General features: G+C 36.3%; 1 pseudogene; it reads right to left on the reverse strand.

Moving 5' to 3' along the window:
- Window positions 1-626: 626 nt before the first annotated feature.
- LOC149151609 (putative inactive purple acid phosphatase 27 pseudogene) overlaps window positions 627-25,489 on the reverse strand; it is a 65,988-nt pseudogene continuing 41,125 nt past the window's right edge.

Genomic DNA, 25,489 nt, shown 5'->3' on the forward strand with positions numbered 1-25,489 from the left:
TTATAATAACCAAATCCTATGAACAACCTTATAACCTACAATCTCTCATCTTAATATCTATTCAAACCAATAGTAGAATATCTAGGTAACCAAAAGGTAGAATAATGTTGTGGTTTGTTAATTAGAACTTGAAGATTCCACAAATCTATTTTGATTCTCAAACCACAGCTGAGAAACATATTTAATATAATGAGTAAGTCGAATAGTATCAAGCTCCAAATCACAATGATATTTGAGAATCATTGGCCATAATTAACTGGGCCAAGGTGCGATGTGATTGGGAATACCAAAGGTAATGAGATCACAAATTGCAGTTGCAGAAGGTAGAAAGGGATCCATTATTATTTGTTGTAATGATATGCAATAAGAGGTAACCACATATCAAAAATGAGAAAAAAGCATTAGTGAGGGGTAAGAATATTTCTTTGTTTTCAACTGATGTGATTGAAGGACCGAAATTTGGTGAGCTAGATCACATCTCCATTTTTCAATATCACATGCATAACTTCCTGGATTTTTTATTAAGTGAAAAGGATCCTTCATTGCTGGAAATGAATAGTAATATTGTTGTTTCTTAGTGATGTAGTGTGATTAGCCTCCAAGGGTCTATCCATATCAGGCCATACTTATGTTGTTCCTGCAAGTCTTTCAAATAAGGAGTAAGGATGATTCCCTTTATGCATTTGTCTAGAAGAAATCAGAGAATGAATTTTACCTCCACCACCCAGAACTACATGAATTGTGGCATGAAAGGTTCATGAATACTAAGATTTTTATTGAATCACACAATAATTCTGATAAATATGACAATGATCTCTCATAGTTGTGAACATTGGAAAATAAATGAATGTAGACCTTATGCCTCTGCCAAAGTTTTCCGTAAATCCCTCTTCCCATTAGTTCTTTAAATTCTCCATGAATAACAGTCCATGAATTTGAGGAATAACCAAGAACTCAATGTGAAATCAATATTATCCAAGCTTTCTTTTATCTTCCATCAGAGGCTAAACATTCCTCGATAAATTTGTATTGTTATGATACTTATCACCAATCATGTTATGAATCTCCAATACATAAATGGAACATGCCATAGTAGGTGGTATACCATGGTTTAACATCATTAGTTGTTGGTATATGAAATGTGGTTTCAGCTGGCACACCACATTATCCCCCTTAAACTGTGCTCTTATATAATAAACTGGAATCAAGGAAATCACCCTCATGGTTGAAACTAGCTAATGTGTGTGGACCATGTGATTATGTTGTGCAGTGATACCATTGTGACAGGTATCCATTTACATAAGACAAATTTCTAATATGAAGCACTATGTCAATATTTACCAAGTCCTTAAGGAAATAATTAGTAGTATTTAGAGTTCTTGGTTGGTACTTACTATATGCATTAGAACCATCATTCTCTTCTTTCCCCATGTCACCAAAAATGATTCCAAGGTTCAAAGACTCCTAGCCAAGATATGAAGATGTTTTAAAATATTTTAGCTGGCCCCAAATATATGACCCATTGACTAGCCTATGTCTAATCTTGTAGTAGTATTTGGTGTTTGGCCATAAATATTTCAACATACCATGTGTATGAAACCATGGTCTTTTTGACCAATTACACTCAAGTTGACCTACAAAAGGAAAATGAATATGCATCCAACATGTTGCAGGTGTATGCCAATTTTTAAGTTACTAGAATGAACTTTGACACTTCTCCAACAAAACCCTAATCAATAGGTATTTCTTCTTATTAATGGTGTTGGATCCACCAACGTTTAGGAGATATCCATGATATGAGGTCCCAATCAGACCTCACACCGTTTAGTGTAGGAGTCCCATATGGTATGATGGCCTGGTTGCCAAATAGTTAGGGATTTTCCTTAGCTCTAGCTTTTAGCACAAGAAAGTGTTGCAATGGTACCTTCAAAAAGCAAGGTGAGTGTGCCTGGTGATTATGCAATGTAACTGTGTCTAGGTTCTCTTACTGCAAAAGGGAGTCGAGAAGTGAGCCTCTAAGTGAGAGGTAATAGTTCCACATAGAAAGGGACACTCGCAAACCAGGAAGAAATGTCAAGCATCTAGCAGGATAGTCCATAATGGATGCGGCAGTTGTCAAAACTGAAGAACAAGGAAAGACCCATCTACTATCTAGTGGAATAGTCCACAATGGATGTGATGGTCATTATAATCGATGAGCGAGGAAATGTATGAAGAGTATCCCGCAAAGTAGTCCACAAGGATGAGACAACAGTAACTAGCATTACAACACATTCCCAACAATATGAGCACTAAAATAATTGAAATAGTTCAAATATCTTAGTACATGTGAAACAAACATGAAATATAAATTCTCACAGAATAGTATTACAAACATCCATAAGTCATGCATGGAAAAGTATTGGCCTAAAAAGGCTTTTGTACTAAGAAAAAGTTCCAAGACACATGTTTACATCATACATCACTAGCCCCAGTAGTGGGACACTGGAGCCACTCCTTGCTCCTCAAAGAACTGACCAAAACTCTCTTTGCTTTGTGGGAGGAGCCAAGGTGAAAATTCCATTTCTCATACAATAAGGGGGTATATATAACCAAGGGTTGGTGCTTGACCCTTGTGACTCTTTGACTTCCCTCATGGCTATTCAACTTACTATGACTTTTCAACTAACATGACTCTTCATATTAATGTGTGTCCATTGGAATTCCACTTTACATTACAATATACATGGCTCATAATAGTGATGTGGCATTTAACAACTCATGAAACAACTTGACATGACACTGCTGACATGGACTATCTTGCTGAGGTGGCAATGTCAAGTCGTTATTGTTGCTGAGTTATAGATGTGTTCTTAGATGTGTTTTCTCTTATGCTCCACATCGCTTGATGATGTGGAGTCTTCAATGATATTTGGTCTTGAGAGGTGGTTGCATGCATGTGTTCCCTTTGCTTGTTCTTGATAAGCTTCTTTGTTGATAAGTATTCTATCATGTTCTCTCCTTCTTCATCATCTCACCATGATCTAATAGCGTACATGTTCCTGCAATTCACTCATGACATGATGGCATCAAATCCAAAAACTCCCTATTCTAAGATGAAGCATTTTTATCCATGTATTGGGCCCAAGCTAGGTGATAGGCTGAGAAATAAGGCTCAATAACTACACATTGCGAAGTTCCAGATGATAGGGAGGGAGGTTGGTCACTGAAGTTACGTAAAGCGCAGATCAGGTTTGGATGAGGAACTTGTTGTGCTATCCAACAACCCCCCATTTATTAATAGTGATAGTCAATATTATATTAATAAATGGGGACCCTTCAAAAAAATCCTTCCAAAAATAAGTTTAGCATTTAGGCATTTTTCTTGTTAATTTTTGGAATAAATCAAGATATCAAGATAAAACCTTTTGAAAAAGATAGCAAATCCTCGCCTTTTCGTGTATCATGTGATCAAGCATGTCAAAAACCTTGCTATCCACCAAAACTAGTGAAAAGGAATAAAAAATGAAAACCGCACCAAAAACCTCAAAACTATCGAGTTTCCCATGTGAACTAAGTTCTAAAGCATTTCTTAATAAAATAAGGTCCACATCACAAATCACTACTTACAAAGGGTGCGCCTTAACAAAGTATCTTAAACCATGCGATATGCAAGATTGCGATGACGCAATCTCCGTTATCGCATCACATTAGAATGCTTAAGAGGAACCAGAAGCCTTATCACCATGCGAGATTGTGAAATGCGATTGAAGACCCGAACCCGATTCCGAAATATGTTATAAACAGGCACTCAAGTACGCTACTTAAGGAAAAAAGCGATTTACATAGAAAATCCTAACAAATAAGCTATGCTTTGAAACCAATAATGAGTGGCCCACATTTCACATCCCGCATAAACTAAATAAATGTTAAATAGAGTACAATAATCACAATGCGATAATGCGATTTGTGATATTGCATCACAATCACAAAATCGACATTTTCGTAGTTTAGAGGCTTGCCACCCTAAAAATTTCTTCCCTGACTTCCAATGAAAAGCATTAATGAGCAATAAAGCCAGGGATAAGAAACCATTAGTGGGCATTTAGTAATGGTTAATAGCATTTACATTTGAAAGAAAGTTCAACGTGATACGATATCTTCTCGCCTGCATTCAAATAAAATCTCCTTTCTTGTCACCTTTTCAAAGTTATCTGTATTATTCATTCTTAGGTTCATTCTTATCTCTGTATATCAGATAGCGTCTGATTTGCTCCATTTTCAGGAAAAATCCACAAAAGAGTCATTGGGAGAAATGGAAAAGAGGGGCAGGGTAGCTGCATCTGAGAAATCATAAATGACTCCCTTATTCTCTGATACTACATGCAGTAGAGATGGAGGAACCTCTACGTTGGAAACCATGTATGATTTATTAGAAGAAGAGCAACCAAGACCTCTGGTAAGAATGGCCACAGTTGATGGTCATCCTTCCTTAGACACCTCCACCTTTGAGATGGTGTGCTCATTTCTACACCACATAGCCGCGAGACCAAAGATAATTCTGTATACAAATATGGTCAAGTGGCTAATTAATCAGGTGGATGTCTCAGACAGAGAATTTAAGAATAGCAGGTAGGAGGTTATGGGATATTTTTCACCAAACAACCTGTGACTTATGTACAATCTACCAGGGCCACAGATGTTCTACAACAAACAGTTCCTAGAGAATTTTCTTAAGGAGAATTAAGGCCCAGCAAACGTTATGCAAACCTGGGCGTAAAATGAAGGAAATATCAAAAAGGATAAATCGGTTATGTATTCTATAGCATCTATATCTCCCCCTCATAATTTTGCAGCAGCCATGCTATGTAGAATGTTCGGCAAGCCTGATAGTACCAAATTTTCCCCAGAATGGTTGCCATTACTAGATGTAGTGGTAAATGCAACAATAATGAACTGGACCTAGATTTTGTCTAATAATTTGGTGAAATCCATAATAGAGTATAGGATAAAGAGGAGTATCTCTTCTAGAGTTTACCCTCCATTTTTCATGAGTGCCTATATAATCGATGCTATCTATTTTGGTTCCAAATTTCCTATCATGAGATGGAAGTGGACTATGAAAGACCCACTTCCCATTTATATATATATCATAAGAATATGTGGGAGTCTCTGTTTCACCCCCATTTTTATAGAATTTATCAAAGATTTATGTTGCCTATTCATAAACAGGTATGCAACAGGAATGCCCCTAGATTTTCTAGAGAAGCTGAAGTAGATATCCTACCTATAGCCAAATGGTTTGGGGAGGAGACATTTACATATATCAGAGTATTCGGCAGCATTGCTTCACTACATGTCCTCCCATACTATGTCCCTGGTAAGTTAATGGCTAAGGAGATAGCCTACCAAACAACAAGAGAAGGTAGGCTAAGCAAAGGATTGAAGAAACCAAAAAAGGCCATTTGGCCTACATTTCCATTGCAATGTGGTGTGTTTACACTACATGATTATGGACATGCATGCAAGGAAGCAAAGATTATGAAATCTCTAAAATTGTCTAGATTTCCAAGAAGACAGTATGACCCAAATGGCACCATAAAAGACTTCACTATTATGGTGAAAGTGAAAATATTCACCCATAAGGAAGATGCATTTGATGACCTCTTCCTACAAAAAGAGACATTTTCGGGAGTAAAGCATATGGCTTCACTACTTTTTTCCCCAGATGATCTTAAGGTCTTCCACGAATACAAAGAGAGGAGATTATTACAGGTCCCATTGTACCTTTTACAGATTGAACCAATACGGGATCCAACTCCTAGTGTAAGCTTAGAGGAAAGCTCCAGAGAAAATTCTAAAGATAATTTCAGAGAAAAGTCCCAGGAGAAGTCTACCCATGAGTCATAACACTCAAAGCAATAGTCCTAGAATGGGGATAGTAAAAGCAAAGAGTCGGAGAGAGACACATCCGGAACTACAGAAAAAGTAGACGAGAAAACCTCGGTGAAGAAATAGGCTGAAATTCACTCTACCTCCACCCAGTCGGCTAAACCTCTAGTTGTTGATTTGGAAAAGGAATGGGAGCATTTTAATAAAAAGCTCCATACAGAAGAACAAACATCTGAAGTACAGATTCCACAACACAGATCAACCCAAGAGGTTATAGTGGAAAAAATTGTAAGTACTTAAGATATAGAGCTCATTCCTGCCAACCCCACTTCTGAAATTGTTTTAAGAATTGAGGAAATTCCTCCCTTAGATGTTTTTTATAGCCCTACCCATAAATATGTCATCAAAAGGTAGAGGAAGAAAAGAAAGTTGGATGTTGTAGCTGTTACCACTGCCGACAATGAACCAATGGATATTGTCTGGAGAGATTCACCCATGGACCCATCTGAGAACCTTACGAGACTGTTGCAATTTGTGGGAGCCTACGCTATGACAACTATTGATAAAGCAACATAGGCTCAAATGTTGTTAAGAGAAAAAGAAAAAAGGTCCTGCTGTTGGATCAACAATTAGAGAAAGAAAAATCTAACCAACAAGAAGAGTTACAAATTGCCAAACTATAGTAGGAGGTTGAACAGATGAAAATTAAACATCAAGCTAGCCTAGCAGAAAAGTATGCGCGGATTCAAGCTATGGTAGAGAATTATAAAGATAGTCTACAAATTGATCAGTTCGTAAAAGAACCAGTCAACATTAACGCCCAACTAATGCAACAAAAGGAACTTCTGTGCCAATAAATCTCGCAAGTAAATCCTCACTGCGAGATCAGTGATAAGCTAACAAGCCAAGTCATCGACATGAGGCTTGAGTATGATGAAATCCATAAAATGATTTTTAAATTTATCACCTGGCAAGAATCAGAAGATGGGAGAAATGTTGATTTGCCAAAAATGGAGGAGTCGCATAAAGAAAGTCTACTTGCAGACTTGGCTTCTCAGCTAAAGCAAGAAAAAATAGCAACAACAGTCACAACAGCAGCAACAAACAACATCATTGAATCCATTAACAAAAATCTACGTGGTGCCAGCCTGGTTGCTGAATCTATATTAGGATTTCTTCCAAATGCCAATCAACTTGAGCAAGAATGGAGACAAGCATCAAAGGAGAGGGAGGAGGTGATCAGACAAACGAGCAATTTGAACTGGGAATCATACTAGCAATTGTTAGTCAAGCCATATAGCCATTGGATGACCCTGTGTTTCCTAACCACTTCCACACAGAAAATGGTGCTAACACTGACAGATGTTGTATTTACTAGACAATTGAAATCTATGATAAGCCAATTGACATAGCTCAAACCAATGACAAATATCTGCGATCTTAAGGATCAAATGCAAAGGAGTTAGTCACCTAGTTTTATTTCTATTTTAGTTTCATTTCGCATAATCTGAGGAAGGTTGTTTAAGCCTCCTCATCTATTTTTGTAATAATATATTTTAGGACCTACAATTTTAGTATTTAAACCCCTCTCATGGATTTAGAGAGTGGTCCACAAATTTTATCAGAAACATTCTTCAAAACATGTACTTCTATACCTTTGAGGAGGTTCTGGTAGAATGAATGGAACATGATCTATTTTCTTTTATATCTAGCATGTTCTACTGAAATTGCACTTTTTTACTCTTATATGATGTTGGATTGGTTGGAATTAGATCGATATTGCTGAAACACATGAGTAGAACTTATTACAAATGGTACTTTTATCTTATGATTTTGTTTTATTTATGTATCAAGGAATAACTTTTCTTCAATTGCTCTATGTATGAAAGTTTGAATTTCAGTTAGCATTATTGTACTTTTGCATGGTGTTCACTTTAATTTCCTGTTGAATACGTGAGTGATTCTATATGCGATATATCTCTCACAATCATTTTGGCTAACTATTTATCCAAAACAATTATTGTTAAAATGATTTCATCTATTATTGTAGTTGAATTATCTTTATTACCAATTGCTATAGGACATTATTGTAGATCACAAATCATGCTTTTATTCCAGGTATAGTTATAGTTAGATAATGTTTAAAAATAGGATATATGCATGTGATTAATAGTTTAGATTGGATTACACTTAGTTAAATCATTCCCCCATTACATCATATATCACCCATCAACACTACTAAAATCTCTTCTTGGGAAACTAGTCCCATTATCCCCTGTCGGAGCCACTACACCAAACAAAAAAGGAGCTTCCAACCAAGGTCCAGACTGGGTGGTTTCCCCCCCATGTTGTAGGAATGATTTTTGAGGCTTCAACTTTTTTGGAACTAGAAGGAGGGCCTGAACTATGAATGGCAAGTAAATTCAAACCAATAGGCCATTCTAAGAGTATAACTCCCTCACCCTCACCTCCAACTTCCCGATCACATTCTAAATCTCTGAATCCTAAGTGAGAACTTGTAAACACACCCTCAACCCACTGCCGAAATTCCACAGAAATTGGATCATTCTTCTTCTATAGAAACCCTTGAGGTCCAATCTCTGATTCATAAGTTACAAGGGATTTTGATATCTCAACAAGAATCTGAATTATCCCAAGATAGTGTTACTTCTTAGTTTCCCTCATCTCAATGGTTAACTAGAGAACATAGTGAAAATTTTGGGATTCCCCCATTCGAATTCCTTCTGCCAAGCCGTAAGAGAGCTAAGAAGACACCATATTAATCTCATAGTGAGGCTCTTTCATCATCCCCTCAATCATCTTCATTCATTCGATCTATTTTATCACAAGATAAATCACCCACCTCACAACTCCATATCATGATTTACATAGGTACTGGAACTCAACCCTCCTCTACCCAATCACCTTCAATCACTGGAACATATTCTTCTATGCAGACACCAACAATGGCTCAAAATCCTCCAAGGCCATGGACAAATCCAGGAGCTATAAGAATGGAAGGACCTTTACATCCATTACCAACTCATCTCAAAAAATGGCTACCAAAGTTCAATCCTGATAATGGCCTACTAGCTGAGGAACATATCAACAATTTTATGTTGTCTATTAATTTAAATGCAGTAGTAGAAGAAGATGTAGTTGTAAGATTATTTCCTTATACTTTACAAGGATCAACAGGATCATGGTACTTCTCATTACCATCAAGTTCTATAAATAGTTGGGATGCCTTTCAAGAGCAGTTCCTAACCAAATTTGGAGATGACAGATCCATAGCTACCCTAATCAATGATCTCTCCAATTTGAAAGTCGAACCTAAGGAAACAATTAAAGACTTCAACTCTCACTTTAATAAATTATTGAATAAAATACCAGCGACATCCAAGCCCAACAATGAAGTCCAAAATGAGTGGTACATCTTTGCTCTCCTTTTGAATACAATTATTTTCATCGATAGGGATTCCAAACTAACTTTAGCAGAAAACATGAAAGAAGTAATAGTTGTAGAAAAACGAATTTTAGCCTTAGATAATAAGTATGCTTTAGAAGAATGAAAATCCAATAAAGTGACTTTTGGGGATGAATCCAAGAAAAAAGAACCTAAAGATCCTTTTGATCTTGAAGGTTTACAAAAGGCCCTCAAAACCATGTCTAATGAAATGGTTGATATCAAGAAACAAGTAGCAGAGACTTCCTCAAAGAAATCTTTCATACCATATTAGAGGAGTTCCCCTGTTGACCCTAAGCCTCCAAATGCTATATCAAATGATGAATTAGATGGAGAGGAAGATGAAGTCTCAACAACTAAAGAACAAATAGACGATGAGGAAGTGGTTGAGTTACAAGGGATGTGGGATTTCATCCTTCCCAATGAACAATCACAAGAAGCCCTGCTTGTTGCAACCCAAAGTAGAGGCTCTGTTGATTCACCTCAAAAAAATTCAAAGAAGAACGTATCAACTCTGGCTCCCAAGGATAAAACAACAAGTAATAATTCTCCATCCAAATCTACCCAAACGGCTACTCTTCAATCAAATTCTTCACCTCCAGCCAAGACCATGATAGTATCCGATGAAATGGAATACAAAATTGTGGATGATATGAAAAAGACTAGGGAGAACATTACCTTTCATGAGATTAGCAAGCTGAAACGTCAACAGAAGCTGCTATTCAAAGAACTCAAAGCAGTCCCTACTTCACCTCTTCCTACCGTCGTACTCTCACAAACTGCCCAAGAAATGGGAAGGCCCCATAGTACGTCACTAGACAGAATCGATCCTACCGATGTTTCTCTAATTAGAGGAAGATCTAAATCCCGTACTCCTCCATTTTTGTTGACTTTCGAAGCTTTCAACAAAAATCTACACAATTGTTTAGTTGACTCTAGAGTTTCATCTAATATTTTACCAAGAATAGTTTTCACGAAATTGAATGTTCAACCTCAAAAATCCATTGTGTGCATTGTGTAGTTAGACCGATCCCAAGTCGAAGTAATAGGAGAAATTAATCAAGTTACCATTATAATTCCATCGAACCCTAAAGTATGTCAAGTCATTGACATTCTTGTAGCTGATATTCCCAAGTTCTACAACTTAATCCTTAGTAGAGATTGGTCATAGAAACACCAAGGTTATTTTTTGACTAACTGGTCTCACATGTGGGTTCCCTATAATGGAAAGCCAAATAAAATAATGGTTGATCGCGAAAAGCATCAAAAGTATATTGTTATGAATTAGAAGGACAGAACAAACCAGTCACGTATAGTAGCAATATCATCAGAAACTACTCAGTCAAATCATTTCTAGGAAATTTTAATGCAAATACTTCACCTTTCTTGGAAAATTTAGTTGTATCACAAGTTGAAAACCTTTCTCAAACAGATACTTCTAAGTGTATAAATTTTGTAGATAAACCTATAGTTAGCTCTTTATTTTGGAAATTTATTTTTGACGAATCTAAATCCAACGATGGAGCAGGAGCAGATGCATATTAGTTAGCCCAGAAGGGGAAAAAACTATGTTAGAATGTAGGCTTGAATTTTATTGCACAAACAACACTACTAAATATGAAGTGTTAGTTCAAGGCCTGTATAAAGCCATTGGCCTTAATATCAAATACCTACAAGTGTTTGGGGATTCAGAAATTGTGATAAAACAAGTAAGAAATACTATACACTATTTCTTTGTACATTTCAAAGATTATCAATCATTAGTCCAAGATCTCACTTCTCATTTTACAACGTTTAATATTTCCCCTATCCCTAGACTCCAAGACACAAGCGCTGACCTTTTGGCTAATGTGGCCTACAAGCTCATTCCACCAGGAGATTATAGTCCCAGTCGATTTTCTATTGAATTGATTTTTAGGCCTTCTATGCTCGACAATTTCACTAATTGGCGAGTCTTTAATAATGATTCAGATATCATAAGCTTTTTGACATCAAAAGGTTCTTATGATGACCAGATAATCGATGAAGATCAACATGACGACCAGCTTAAGAAAGACACAACAATAAACGCTATACCTAAGTCTGTTGTTAAGCTAGAAGACTTATATGACCTTAACAAAAGATTCAAAAGACCGACCAACTCAAAACATCAGAATTCAACTTTGAGGTTTGAATTGGTTAATCTCTGAACTGACTTTAAACCTCAAAATATCAATCTAGTTTTTGGAATTACGTTAGATGAAAAATAAACCTTTATACAATTGTTGAAGAAATATAAGAATGCCTTTGCTTGGAACTATGAAGATCTTAAAACATACGAAACTTCTATAATTCAACATACCATCCCCATGACATATGATGAAAAACATGTGCAGCAGAAATTGAGAAAGATTCATCCCAATTTAGAAAATCAGATTAAGTCTGAATTGAATACGCTGCTAAAAGCCAAGATTATTTTCCTGCTCAAACATTCTAGGTGGGTCTCCAACCTTGTCCCAGTCAGAAAAAAATGGTGATATTTGAATATGCATAGACTCCCACAATATCAATAAAGCTTGTCAAAAGGACAAATTTTCATTGCCTCCTATGGAACATATATTGCAATTAGTTGCAGCCTTAGAACTAATGTCTTTCCTGGATGGATTTTCAGGTTATAACCAAATTCTAGTACATCCAGATGACTGCATAAAAACTACATTCAGAACCAATGGGGCACCTACGCCTATCAAAAGATTCCATTTGGATTAATCAGTGCTGGTGCAACATTCCAAAGAGCCGTGGATATAGCTTCCAAAGGTTTGGTAAACATGTTAGTCGTAATCTATTTAGGTGACATAATTGTATAGTCCAAAAAATATGCAGTAATCATCTGAGAGATTTAAAACAAATCTTTGAACGTTGTCAAAAGTATAGAATTTCTCTTAATCCCAAGAAATCTTTCGTTGCGTTAAGTGAAGGAAAACTCCTTGGATTCATTGTATCCAAAGAAGGGAGTCACATAGACCCTGATAGAATAAGTGAAATTCCTGAAATTCCTTTACCTCATAACAAAAGGTCTATGCAATCTTTCCTAGGGCAAATAAATTTTGTTAAAATATTTTTCCCTGAATTTTCATGAATTGTTTTACCTCTTCAATCCATGATTAAGAAAAATTCTCTTTTTAAATGGGGACACACACAGCATGAAGCCTTTGATTTGATTAAAGATGCAATCATAAATGCTCCCTCTTTGGCAACTCAAAATTTTTCTAATCATTTCATTTTATATGCTTTCGCTTCCGAGAAATCATATGAAGCTATATTAACACAGGTCAATGATGATAAAGCTGAAGCACCAATTTCTTTCTTTAGCTCCAATTTATAGGGGGCTGAATTGAACTATTTAGATGTTGGAAAACAAGACTTTGATTTTTTCAAATCCATAAATAATTTCAGACCCTTCCTCCTCAAAACCCACACAAAGGTAATAGTACCATTCTCATCAGTAAAAAAGTTGTTAATAAAAAGGGATGTAGGTGAAATGAGAGAAAATTGGGTTACGACATTGCAAGAATATGACATCGAAATCAAACCAGATAAAATTGTAAAAGGTCAAGGTTTTTGTAGAATGTTAGTAGGAGCATCCAACTTAATAGCACTACAAGATTTAGGTAATGATATACAAGTATATGAGGTAAGCCTTAATGACCCTAAATCTAGATATGTTGATATCATTTTTTATTTAAGAAATGTGTATGCCCCTCCACAACTAAATTACCAAAGAAAAAGGGCTTTGAGGCTAAAAGCTATACAATATCAAATCATCAATAATGTGTTATTTAGAATAAATTATAGCTTTGTTTTGCTTAGATGTCTTGAAAAATTTGAGGTGAAAAAGGTTTTGCAGGAACTCCATGAGGGGTCATCTGGTGGAAATTTTGGAGGGGACACAACCGCACATAAAATCCTGCATGCTAGCTATTATTGGCCAGCCTTATTCAAGGATGCACATAGTTATGTAAGGAAATGTAAAGTTTTTCAAACAGCTACAGGAAGACAGAGGAAACTCGTGCTACCATTGCATCTAGTCAACATTGAACACCCATTTGAACAATGGGGACTGGAGATAATAGGTGAGATCATTCCTCACTCTTCTAAGAAGCATATATACATTCTTATAGCAACTGATTATTTCACAAAATTGGTGGAAGAAATTCGGCTTAAGGTAGCCAATTATGAGAACATTATTGAATTCATCGATCAGTTTATTATTACCAGATTTGGTCTACCCTCTGCCCTTATGTTTGATAATGCATCTTATTTTTCAAGCAATGTTATGACAAAATTTTCTCTTAAAAGAGGTTTTAAACTTAAATACTTTGCTAACTATTATCCTCAAGGAAATGGCTTAGCCAAATCTACAAGCAAAAATCTCATAAGAATTATTAAATGAACCATTGATCAAAGTCAGAAAAACTGGCATAAGTCTTTAATATTTTCTCTATGTGAAGATCTAATAACACAAAAGGCCTCCATAGGCACTTATCCTTTTAATTTGGTCTATGGGAAAGAAGTTTTCCTCCCAACAAATGTAGCTATTCCCTTACTAGACCTAGTTCAATTTATTGAAGAAACTCCTTCCTCTTCTATGCAAGTGAGCCAATTACAAATCCTTAAGCTTGAAGAAGAAATGGAAAAGGCCAAAATTACACATGCACATAATCAACCGTTAGTCAAAGCTTCCTTTGATGCTAATTTGTAAGTACAAAATCCTTTCAGCTCAGAGACCTGGTATTAAAATGGGACAAAGCACACAAGGAAAAAGGTACGCATATCAAGTTCCAATGAATGTGGCTTGGCCCTTTCAGATTATGGAACACATAGGCCCATCAACCTTTTTATTACAATGTTTATTAGGCAAGAGAGAATCTCTACTTGTTAATGGGAATATCCTTAAGAAATATTTTTCACAGAAGATCGCCTTTTCTATTCCTTGTATATTATTGTCTTTTCTTTTTAGGAAAATAAAAAGTTGAGTAGAATTTACTTTTGGCTTTACAAGTAATAGTCTCTCTTATATTTTGACTTTTCTCTTGTATAAGTAAAGATGGTTAAGAAGATTATTTTTTCATTTGAAACATGAGTTAAGTTTTATCGCTCTAAGATTACTTATTCTCTACCAACATTATTTGTCTTTTGCTAAACCTCGACTTTATAAAAAAAACCTTTGCTCTACCATCAGTCAAGAAAAGTATCTTAAACAAAGAAAAGTCTCTCTTCCGAAAAGCATCTTCAACTCTACAATTGCCATACAGAAACTCTTAAGAAGTCAATGATTCTCCCCATCTACTAAGCTTTCATCCTCAGAGTGTAATTCTAAAATATGCTTAAACTTAAAGGATACGATGTCTCATCACGAGCCATCGTACCATGATCATAGGGAAATAACTAGTTGACATTACCAATACTGCATATCAAAATAGGGTAATGACTTGAGATTCCATCAATCAAAAGACAAGGGGTCTCATCAACAACTAGCTTTTTCAGCCAAGTTACAACCAGTGAATGGCATTGTCAATTTTGGTCACCAAACCAAGACAATGGCCTTTGAGGAGTAAAATGAAAACTTTAAAGAAAAGAAAATTATTTAGAAAAACAAGTATATAAATTTGAACTTATATTTAAGGATTTCATTCTTATCTAGATGGGATACTAAATCATTGTTGGTTAAAAGGTAACCCTGTAAAGGCTATGGACACTTGCTAGCAGCAGAGGCTCTACCTATGGCAATTGAGTATGACAAAAAGCTGATCTGTGAGATTCCCCTTGTTTTTATCTTTAAACAAGTAATGATTGATGTAGACAAAGAAAATTTCATATTGAAGAGGATGATCGAAAGGGTGATAGTTAAGTAAATGTTTTTGTATTATTCATAGTAATATTTCTTATCTTATATTTGTAATTTTTATTTTCTAAAATTACCTTTATTTTGGAAGTTCTTAGAAATTTCAAAAAACTGTCAGAGATAACTAGTTATTCCAAGTGAATTGCAAATTGTTGTGCTATTCAACAACCCCCCATTTATTAATAGTAATAGTCAATATTATATTAATAAATGGGGACCCTTTAAAAAAATCCTTCCAAAAATAAGTTTAGCATTTAGGAATTTTTCTTGTTAATTTTTGGAATAAAGCAAGATATCAAGATAAAACCTTTTGAAAAAGCTAGCAATTCATCGCCTTTTCGCATATCGCACAATCAAGCGTGTTAAAAGCCTTGCTATCCATGAAAACTAGAAAAAAGCAATAAAAAAAAGAACACCGTGCCTAAAACCTCAAAACTATCAGGTTTCCCATGTGAACTAAGTTCTAAAGCATTTCTTAATATAATAAGGCCTGCATCACAAATCACTACTTACAAAGGGCGTGCCTTAACAAAGTATCTTAAACCATGTAATATGTGAGATTGTGATGATGAAATCTCCCTTATCGCATCATATTAAGAACACTTAAGAGGAACTCGAAGCCTGATCACCATGCGAGATTGCGAAATGCGATTGAAGACCCAAACCCAATTCCAAAATATGTTATAAACAAGCACTCAAGTCTGATACTTAAGGAAAAAAGGGGATTTACATAGAAAATCCTAACAAATAAGCTATGCTTTGAAATTGATAATGAGCAACCCACATTTCGCATCCCGCAGAAGCTAAAGAAATGTTAAAGAAAGTGTAATAATCATAATGAAATAATGCGATTTGTGATACTGCATCGCAACCGCAAAATTGGAGTTTTCACAGTTTAAAGGCTCGCCACCCTAAAAATTGCTTCCCTGACTTACGATGCAGAGCATTAATGAGAAATAAAGTTGGCAATAAGGAACCATTATTGGGAATTTAGTAAGGGTTAATAGCATTTACGTTTGAAAGACAGTTCAACGTAATATGATATCTTCTCACCTGCGTTCAAATAAAAAATCCTATCTTGTCACATTTTCAAAGTTATCTAAATTATTCATTATTAGGTTCATTCTTATCTCTTTATATCTGATAGCTTCTGTTTTACTCCATTTTCAGGAAAAATCCATAGAAAGAGTCATTGGGAGCAATGGCAAAGAGGGGCAAGGTAGCCACATCTGAGAAATCAGAAATGGCTCCCTTATTCTCTGATACTACATGCAGCAAAGATGGAGGAACCTCTACGTGGAAAACCATGTATGATTTATTAGAAAAAGAGCAATCAATACCTCTAGTAATAAAGGCCACAGTCAATGGTCATTCTTCCTCAGATGCCTACATCTTTGAGATGCCATGCTCATTGCTACACCGCATAGCTGCAATACCAAAGATAATTCTATATACAGATATGGACAAGTGGATAATTGACTATGTGGATGTCTTAGACAGAGAATTTAAGAATAGCAGGCAGGAGGTTATGGGATCTTTTTCACCGTACAACATGCCACTTATGTACAAACTGATAGAGCCATAAACATTCTACAACAAACAGTTCCTTGAGAAATTTGCTAAGGAGAATGAAGACCCAGCAGACGTTACGCGAACCTGGATGAAAAATGAAGGCAAGATCAAAAAGGATAAATTGAGTATGTATTCTACAACATCTATATCTCCCCCTCATAGTTTTGCAACAACCATGCTATGTAGAATGTTCGACAAGCCCGATAGTACTAAATTTTTCCATGAATGTTTGTCATTAATAGATGTAGCCATAAATGCAACAATAATGAATTAGGCCTGAATTTTGTTTGATAATTTGGTGAAAGTTGTAATAGAATATAGGACAAAGATGAGTATCTCTTCTAGGGTTTACCCTTCATTTTTCATTAGTGCCTATATAATGGATGCTATCTATTTTGGGTTACAAATTTCCTATCCTGAGATGGAAGTGCAATGTGAAAGACCTACTTCCCATTCATATATATCATAAGAATATGTGGGAGTCTCATTTTCACCCCCATTTTACAGAATTTGTTAAGGAGTTATGCTGCATATTCATAAACATGTCTACAACATGACTGCCCCTAGGTTTTCTAGAGAAGATGAAGTAGATATCCTACATGTAGCCAGATGGTTTAGGGAGGAGACATTACATATATCAGAGTATTCATGAGAATTGCTTCACCACATGTCCTCCCATACTATGTCCCTAATAAGTTAATGGCTAAGGAGATAGCCTACCAAATAGCAGGAGAAGGTGGGATGAGCAAAAAATTGAAGGAACAAAAAAATTCCATTTGCCCTACATTTCCGTTGCAATGTGGTGCGTTTGCACTACATGATTTTGGACATGCATGCAAGGAAGCAGAGAATATGAATCTCTGAAATTGGCTACATTTCCAGGAAGACAGTATCACCAAAATGGCACCACCAAAGACTTCACTATTATGGTGAAAGCAAAAGATATTCACCCACAAGGAAGATGTATTCAATGACCTCTTCCTACAAAAAGAGAAATTTTCGAAAGTAAGCATATGACTTCACTACTTTTTTCCCCATATGATCTTAAGGCCTTCCACGAATACAAAGAGAGGAGATTATTACAGGTCCCATTGGACCTACTACAGATTGAACCAATAAGGGAGCCAACTCCCAATGTAAGCTTAGAGGAAAGCTCCATAGAAAATTCTAAAGATACTTCAGAAGCAATGTCCCAGGAGAAGTCTACCCATGAGTCACAACACTCAGAGCAATAGTCCCAAAATGGGGGTAGTAAAAACAAAGAGTCCGAGAGAGACACAACTGGAACTACATAAAAAGCATCCGAGCAAACCTCGGCGAAGAAACGAGCTGAAATTCACTCTACCTCCACCCAGTCGGATAAACCTCAAGTTGTTGATTTGGAAAAATAATGGGAGCATTTTAATAAAATGCTCCATACAGAAGAACAAACATCTGAAGTACAGACTCCATAGCACAGATCAAATCAAGAGGTTACATTGGAGAAGATTGTAAGTACTCAAGATATAGAGCTCATTCCTGCCACCCCACTTTTGAAATTGTTTTAAGAATTGAGGAAATTCCTCCCTTAGATGTGTTTTATAGCCCTACCCATAAAGTTGTCATCAAAAGGTAAAGGAAGAAAAGAAATTTGGATGCTGCAATTGTTACCACTCCCGACAATGAACCAATGGATATTGTCTAGAAAGATTCGCCCATGGACCCATCTGAGAACCTTACGGGACTGTCGAAATTTGTGGGAGCCTATGCTACGATAACTATTGATAAAGAAATAGAGGTTCAAATTATTCTAAGAGAAAAAGAACAAAATATCCTGTTGTTGGAATAATAATTAGAGCAAGAAAAATCTAACTAACAAGTAGAGTCACAGATTGCCAAACTACAGCAGGAGTTTGTACAGATGCAAATACAAAATCAAGCCAGCCTAACAGAAAAGGATGCAAGGATTCAAGCTATGATAGATAAGTATAAAGAAAATCCACAAATCGATCAATTTGTAAAAGAAGCACTCAGCCTTAATGCCCAACTAATGCAACAAAAGGAACTTCTGTGCCAAGAAATCTCACAAGTAAATCCTTACTGTGAGATCAATGATAAGCTAACAAGCCAAGTCATCGACATGAGGCTTGAGTATGATGAAATCCATAAAAGGATTTCTGACTTTATCACCTAGAAAGAATCAGAAGATGGCAGAAAGGCTGATTTGCCAAAATTGGAGGAGCAACATAAAGAAATTCTATTTGTAGACTTTGATTCTCAGCTCAAGCAAGCAGAAAGAGCAACAGCGGTCGCGGAAGCAGCAACAAACAACATCATTGAAGCCATTAATGAAAATCTACATGGTGCTGACCTAGTTGTTGAATCTATACCAGGATTTCTTCCAAACGCCAATCAATTGGAGCAGCAATGGAGATAAATAGCAAAGGAAAGGGAGGAGGTGATCAGAAAAATGAGCAAGCTGAACTGGGAATCATATAGGCAATTCTTAGTCAAACCATATAGCCAGTGGATGACCTTGTGTTTCCTAACCACTTCCACATAGAAAATGGTGCCAACACTGATAGATGTTGTATTTACTGGACAATTGGAATCTGTGATTAACCAACTGACATAGCTCGAACGAATGACAGATATCTGTGATCTTAAGGATCAAATGCAAAGGAGTTAGTCACTTAGTTTTATTTCTATTTTAGTTTCATTTCGCATAATCTAAGGAAGGTTGTTTAAACCTCCTCAACTATTTTTGTCATAATCTATTTTAGGACCTACAATTTTAGTATTTAAACCCCTCTCATGCATTTAGAGAGGGGTTTAGAAATATTATCAGAAACATTCTTCAAAACATGCACTTCTGTACCTTTGAGGAGGTTCTAGTAGAATGAATGGAAGAGGATCTATTTTCTTTTAAATCTGGCGTGTTCTACTGAAATTGCACTTTTTCACTCTTAGTTGATGTTGGATTGGTTGGAATTAGATCGATATTGTTGAAACACATGCGCATAACTTATTACCAATGGTACTTTTATCTTGTGGTTATGTTTTATTTATGTATCAGGCAATAACTTTTCTTCCATTTCTTTATGTATGAAAGTTTTAATTTTGGTTAGCATTATTGCACTTTTGTATGGTGTTGGCTTTAATTTCCTATTGAATACGTGAATGATTCTATATGCGATATATCTCTCACAAACATTTTGGATAACTATTTATCCAAAATGATTATTGTTAAAATGATTTCATCTCTTATTTCAGTTAAATGATCTTTATTACCAATTGCTACAGGACATTATTGTAGATCACATATCATGCTTTTATTCTCGGGTATAGTTATAGTTAGATAGTGTTTAAAACTAGGATATATGCATGTGATTAATAGTTTAGATTAGATTAAAATTTGTTAAATCATTCCCTTGTTACATCACATATCACCCCATCAACACTACCAAAATATCTTTTTGGGAAACTAGTCCCATTATCCCCAATCGGAGCCACTACACCAAATGAAAAAGGAGCTGCCAACCAAGGTCTGGACCGGGTGGTTTTCCCCCATGTTGTAGCAACGATTTCCGAGGCTTCAACAAAACCCTGACCATAGTCCTCACTATCGGGGAAAACTATGCATAAGCCACTGGGAGACAAGATTATGGAGCTGAGACAATCAATGGTCGATGCAGGTTGGGACCCTAAGAGGTAGGCCTACGCAATTTTCAGAACCAGGGTAGGACTGGACAGTAGAGGGGCTTGGGAGGACATGTCTGTGCAGTTCTTGATATCAGTGAGTCTTGGCTGAGGGAGGACACTGAGGAGACACTTCTGCACAGTTCTTGGAGGCAAGGTATGCTTGGTCCTCTTTGCATTATGGGGATCCAATAGGCAGGGAAGAATCTTGATGACTAGTATTGCGAAATACGTAATCCAGGTCAGTCTAGGAGAAGTTACTGCACAATTCTAGTGATGATAGCAGGTTGCTCAACTATGGAATTGTGCGGTGCAACTACCTTGGGGGACAGTGACTGCACACTTCTCAGTTATGTGCAGCAAGGTTACAATACTGAGGGCTGAGACTGTGCAGTGCACAGTTCAGTTGGGGTGTGGTGAAAGTGAGTTTCCCAGTCATAAGGTTTTCAGAGAAATAGCTATTTGCGGGAGGAAAATGAGCTTGTGAGGAACTTTAACTTTTTATCACACACTTAGAATACTTGACTACACGAAAACATAGACTATTGGAACAACAAGACAAAGCAATACCCTCTATGAGACTATCCTAGAACAAAAATTGACAAGTGCAACAGTTAAGATGGACTTGGGATGATCGAGACGAAACTTATGTGACAGTGCTTAAAACTTTGTGCATGAGTGTGGTCGATGTTTACAAAGCTAGAACAACTTGAATATGCAAAGACCAACCTTTGAAATCACCAAAAAAGGACTGCAATCATGGTAAAGAAATCAAACGTGCCACAAGACGACAGTTGATCAAACAAGAAAAAGGGGTGAAAAGACTCTTAGAAAGCTCATGAAATGAGGTCAAGTGTTTGGAACCATAAAGGGAAAGACCAAGGAAGGCTCTGAAATTTAATTGCAAGCCAAAATTTTGGAGGGTGTTGCAGCCACTACAACACTTCCTTAATCCCATATCCACTTTTTCATGTAACTTCCATCTCATTCCACGACTCTTCCTAGTCAAGATGAGGATACAAAGGTGTTTTCGGCTCTACAAAACATTTTTTGCCAGAAATCACCAACAATTTTGGTTGCAAATGGGATAGAGTAGCCCATAAGTGAGACCAATGGTGTAGATTCATCAGATTGGCTACAAGCCTGGAATTAATCCAATGCTTGAATGAAGCCCCATATCACTACATTTCTCCTCAACAAAAGTTTTTCTTTTTTATTTTAGAATTGAAAATTCCAAGAAATTGGTTGTTTGGTTACTTTTTTAGTGATATAAAAAAAATAGGAGATCCACAAGTACATCCAATATTTGGAATAGTTTTTTCTATCTTTAAATTATGCCCTCTCATAATATAATTTTATCATGGCTTCCTCAGCCTCATCAAGCTTTCTTGTACTCCTTGTAATATAAGCACAACCTCACTCCTAATCCTTGTAGTAATAGTGCTAAAAATATCTTCCTTTGGAAGGAAAATTCCTTAATGTTTGACATGTGATAGTATCCTTCCTTCTCACCCTACACAAGTGAATGATTTCTCCATTTAGAAAGTGTTGTCGTTGCAACAAACACCCTCTAAATATTTTCCTACACATGAATTTTAGGGCCTAGAATGCATATTGCTATCTTCTATTTCATACTCACTTCATGGTCGATTGATGTTTTGCTAAGAACTCAAGTCTTCGTTACATATTCTAAGTGTTAATGTCACTTTCTCATACATGCTTAGTCATTGAACAATTCATAAGTGCACTTATTTTGATGCAAGCTTAAATAGGCATTGCACAACCATTGAAAGTGAGGATTATCCAATCACTATTGATAGTGAATGCACATTCCATAAATATAATAATTTGTGCAACCTATGTCAATAGTGAGTGTGCACTCTTCATTGATAGTCTCCCTCTCACTTTGGTTGCATTTGTACTTATATTTCAGTGAGTCTTCTCAACTGTCACTTTTATGAACTTTGGTTTTCATTAGTGTCACTTTCACTTTTGTGACTGTCATTTTTGCTTGCTTTCATTTTAACAAGTTTCATTTTCACTTTATCTTCACTCTAGCATGTCTTTCTTTCACTTTCTTAGGATTTTGCAAGTGTTTGTTTCACTTTTTCTTACTATCACCTTTTGGTAAGGAAAGTATCGAAACTAGTTAGAGGAAGTCATTTGTACATTCTCGAAGGGTAACTCTAATGCATTTTCTTGTACCATTACATTTGATCTATCACAGTGACATTCATCAAAATCATTCCCCAAGCCTTGATCATTGTTTTGTTAGTTTTTTTACCTGTTTCACAAAGTGTATCTTAAGTGTGACAATTGGAAATAAGTGTTGTTCCACTGTCATTTCGATGAGGGAATATTTATTTTTGATGGTAAATTATTCATTATCTAGTGGTTGTTCATCTATAAGTGTGTCATCATGTTTGATTCAAGTTTTCATTCCATCTCTCTACTCTCTGGTCCCACACTTAGTCATTTTCCAGAGATGACCCTTCCATGATCAACATTCCTCTAGACTACCTCATTGAACTGCACATTATGCAGTCTAAAGCCTTAGTTAGCCTATCTTAACCCCTTGGAACTAGGCAGTGCACAGTCTCTCATCCAAGGACTACAAACTATGCAATCATAGTGCTCAATCAGTCTCTTTCTCTTGGAAACTGTAACAATCCTAGGTTAAAAGTTCATGTAATAAAATTTGATAAAGGAAAAATAAGCCCAGGGTCAAGGGACACTTATTCGAAGTTGAATGTTGGGAAAAATATCCTAGTGGGCATCACTTGATGTGTTTATGGATAAGGGGAAATTGCAAAAGGAAATGGTAGAGGATTTGGAAAGGAAAAAATGCATTATTGATATTTTATTTATGAAATAGAGGAAATTAGGAGAAAACGGAGGTGAAAGGTCATAGGTTACATGTGAGGAAGAAAATGAAGAAAAATAATGGAAAATTGAAGAAATTTGAGGCAATAATAATAAAAAGACATCAGAGTATTAGTTGGGAGCCTTTCTTCAATTCAATTTTGGAATTAGTTTTCAGACAGGAGAAGAGCAACAAGAGGAGAAGGAAACCAAGCAAGCAAAGAAAGGACAAGTAAAGCAAAGGAAGGAAAAGGAAAGGAAAGGAAAGCAAGGATCAAGAAACTTCAACAGGAATACTTGTAGATAATAGGTTACATATATGATTTCCTAGTTGGTTTTGGCATGCGTGATATGTGCATTTGGTATCTAGTTCTCTTGCTTTCTTTGGGATGGGTTTTTTCAGGTTTGAAGTTGATTTTATCCTAGCCTTGCCATTTTTGGATAGCCATGGTGTGATGGGGTTGTTTTCAGTTTAAGCTTTGGACTACCAGAAGGTTTTGGATTTGGTTGAGGTGGTCTGAAAGAAATTACCAAAGGCCTAGGAATCCCTTAACCGGTAATGGTAGGATTGATAGTAAATCCCAAGGGTGGAGACAAGAAAATTCCTCAAGGTATTAGAGAAGAAATTCTGAGGCATCCAAGCTCGGTTTGGTTTTGTAATCTCAGAACCAATTCAGGTGAGGTAACGATATGGTTAGGGTGGAGGTGGTTTAACCTCTGGATTCCCTTGCTTGTTTATGGATTGATTTATCCCGTGAGATCCCACATTCATGCTTGGAATATGGCACAGGGGTGATCGGGTGAAAGAAAGATTTGGTTCAGCCAATCTATGGTTGTGTGATACATGGAAGTCTCAAACCTAGTTGGATTTTTCCTATGTTTGTTAATAGCTAAGTTCCTCTTGCTTTTGATGATTAAATGTACTTTTTATTATGTGGCTTTAATGGATTTTCTCTCATTGTTATTTATCTAGTTATATGTCAATTATAAGCATGGTTATTTGATAGTTCTTAGTCATGGCTCCTTTCATGATTTTACTTGTAATTGAATGAATAATTAATGCAATACCTAATTGATGTTATGAGAACTAATGTGAGAAGGCATTGACCCTTCTTGTTAAACCTCAGATCAATTTTCAGATCATTATGTTTAGATTTTCATTCACGACCTTTAGGTTGTAGGTTTACCAAGTGTTTGACAGAATGTCAGTTCCAGATGGGGAAGCTCATGTCAAGTCTTAGTTTCATTTTTGTTTTACAACTGTTGTTTCAATGTATTTTATGAGTTTTGGAAGTTTCATGGAGTTCTAGGCAGAGACTGGGTGTCCTATCCCTAGAAAATAACCTTAAATTTCGCAGTCGTTGGCATAGGACTGGAAGAAAAACGATATAGTCGAACTTAAGAAGGCTCATGAGAGTGACTAGAGGCTCTAAGTCACTTGAATAGGCTTGGAAAAGGAGTGACTAGGGCTCTAACTCAGTGAAAAGGAGAGTCATCTCAGGGGATGGACACTTTGAGGGATTGGGTTTCTCCTAAAGGTCCTATAGCACCTGAGGGAAGTTATTAAGCTCTCAAGTTTTTGACTCCATTTCCTTAAGGTGATATAGGAGGTTGATTCTTATCATATTTAACCTCATCTCATGTTTACCCTGGGAAAGCTAGTGAAAGTGGGTGCTGGACATGGAATCCCCCACAACATGTTTTGGGCCTCAAAGCCCAAGTTTTGGTCAAATAATGTTGTAACATTCCGTGAATTGCGGGTGTGGATTGCAAAATGTATATTGAGTCATAGGGTTGTTAGCCATAAGTTTTGTAATGTAATATCATGTTGGCCTACCCATGGTCTGTGGACCATGGGATTGTATAAATAGAGCGAGGCTCTAAGTTGTAAAGACAAGTACTGGAGATGGATTAATTAGAATGATCTAGTAGCTGACAGAGAAGAAGTCTAAGTGTCTTGGGTCGTAGTATTAGGAAGAGGCTCTATAGCTGAGTGCGCAGAGGCCTAAGTAGAGTCCGTAGCTAAGTGCGCGGACCCCTTCAGTTGAGTGCGCAAGGTGAACTTGAGTCTGTAACCAAAGAAGAGGATTAATAAAGAGAAATTTAATTCCAAATACTGTGTATCTATTGTTGTATTACTTTCTATGCATTTATAC

The sequence above is a fragment of the Pinus tabuliformis genome, chromosome 9, assembly GCF_031772625.1.
Source record: "Pinus tabuliformis cultivar Carrire ecotype Pingquan chromosome 9, CPIR1, whole genome shotgun sequence".
In the NCBI taxonomy this organism is placed as follows: Eukaryota; Viridiplantae; Streptophyta; class Pinopsida; order Pinales; family Pinaceae; genus Pinus; species Pinus tabuliformis.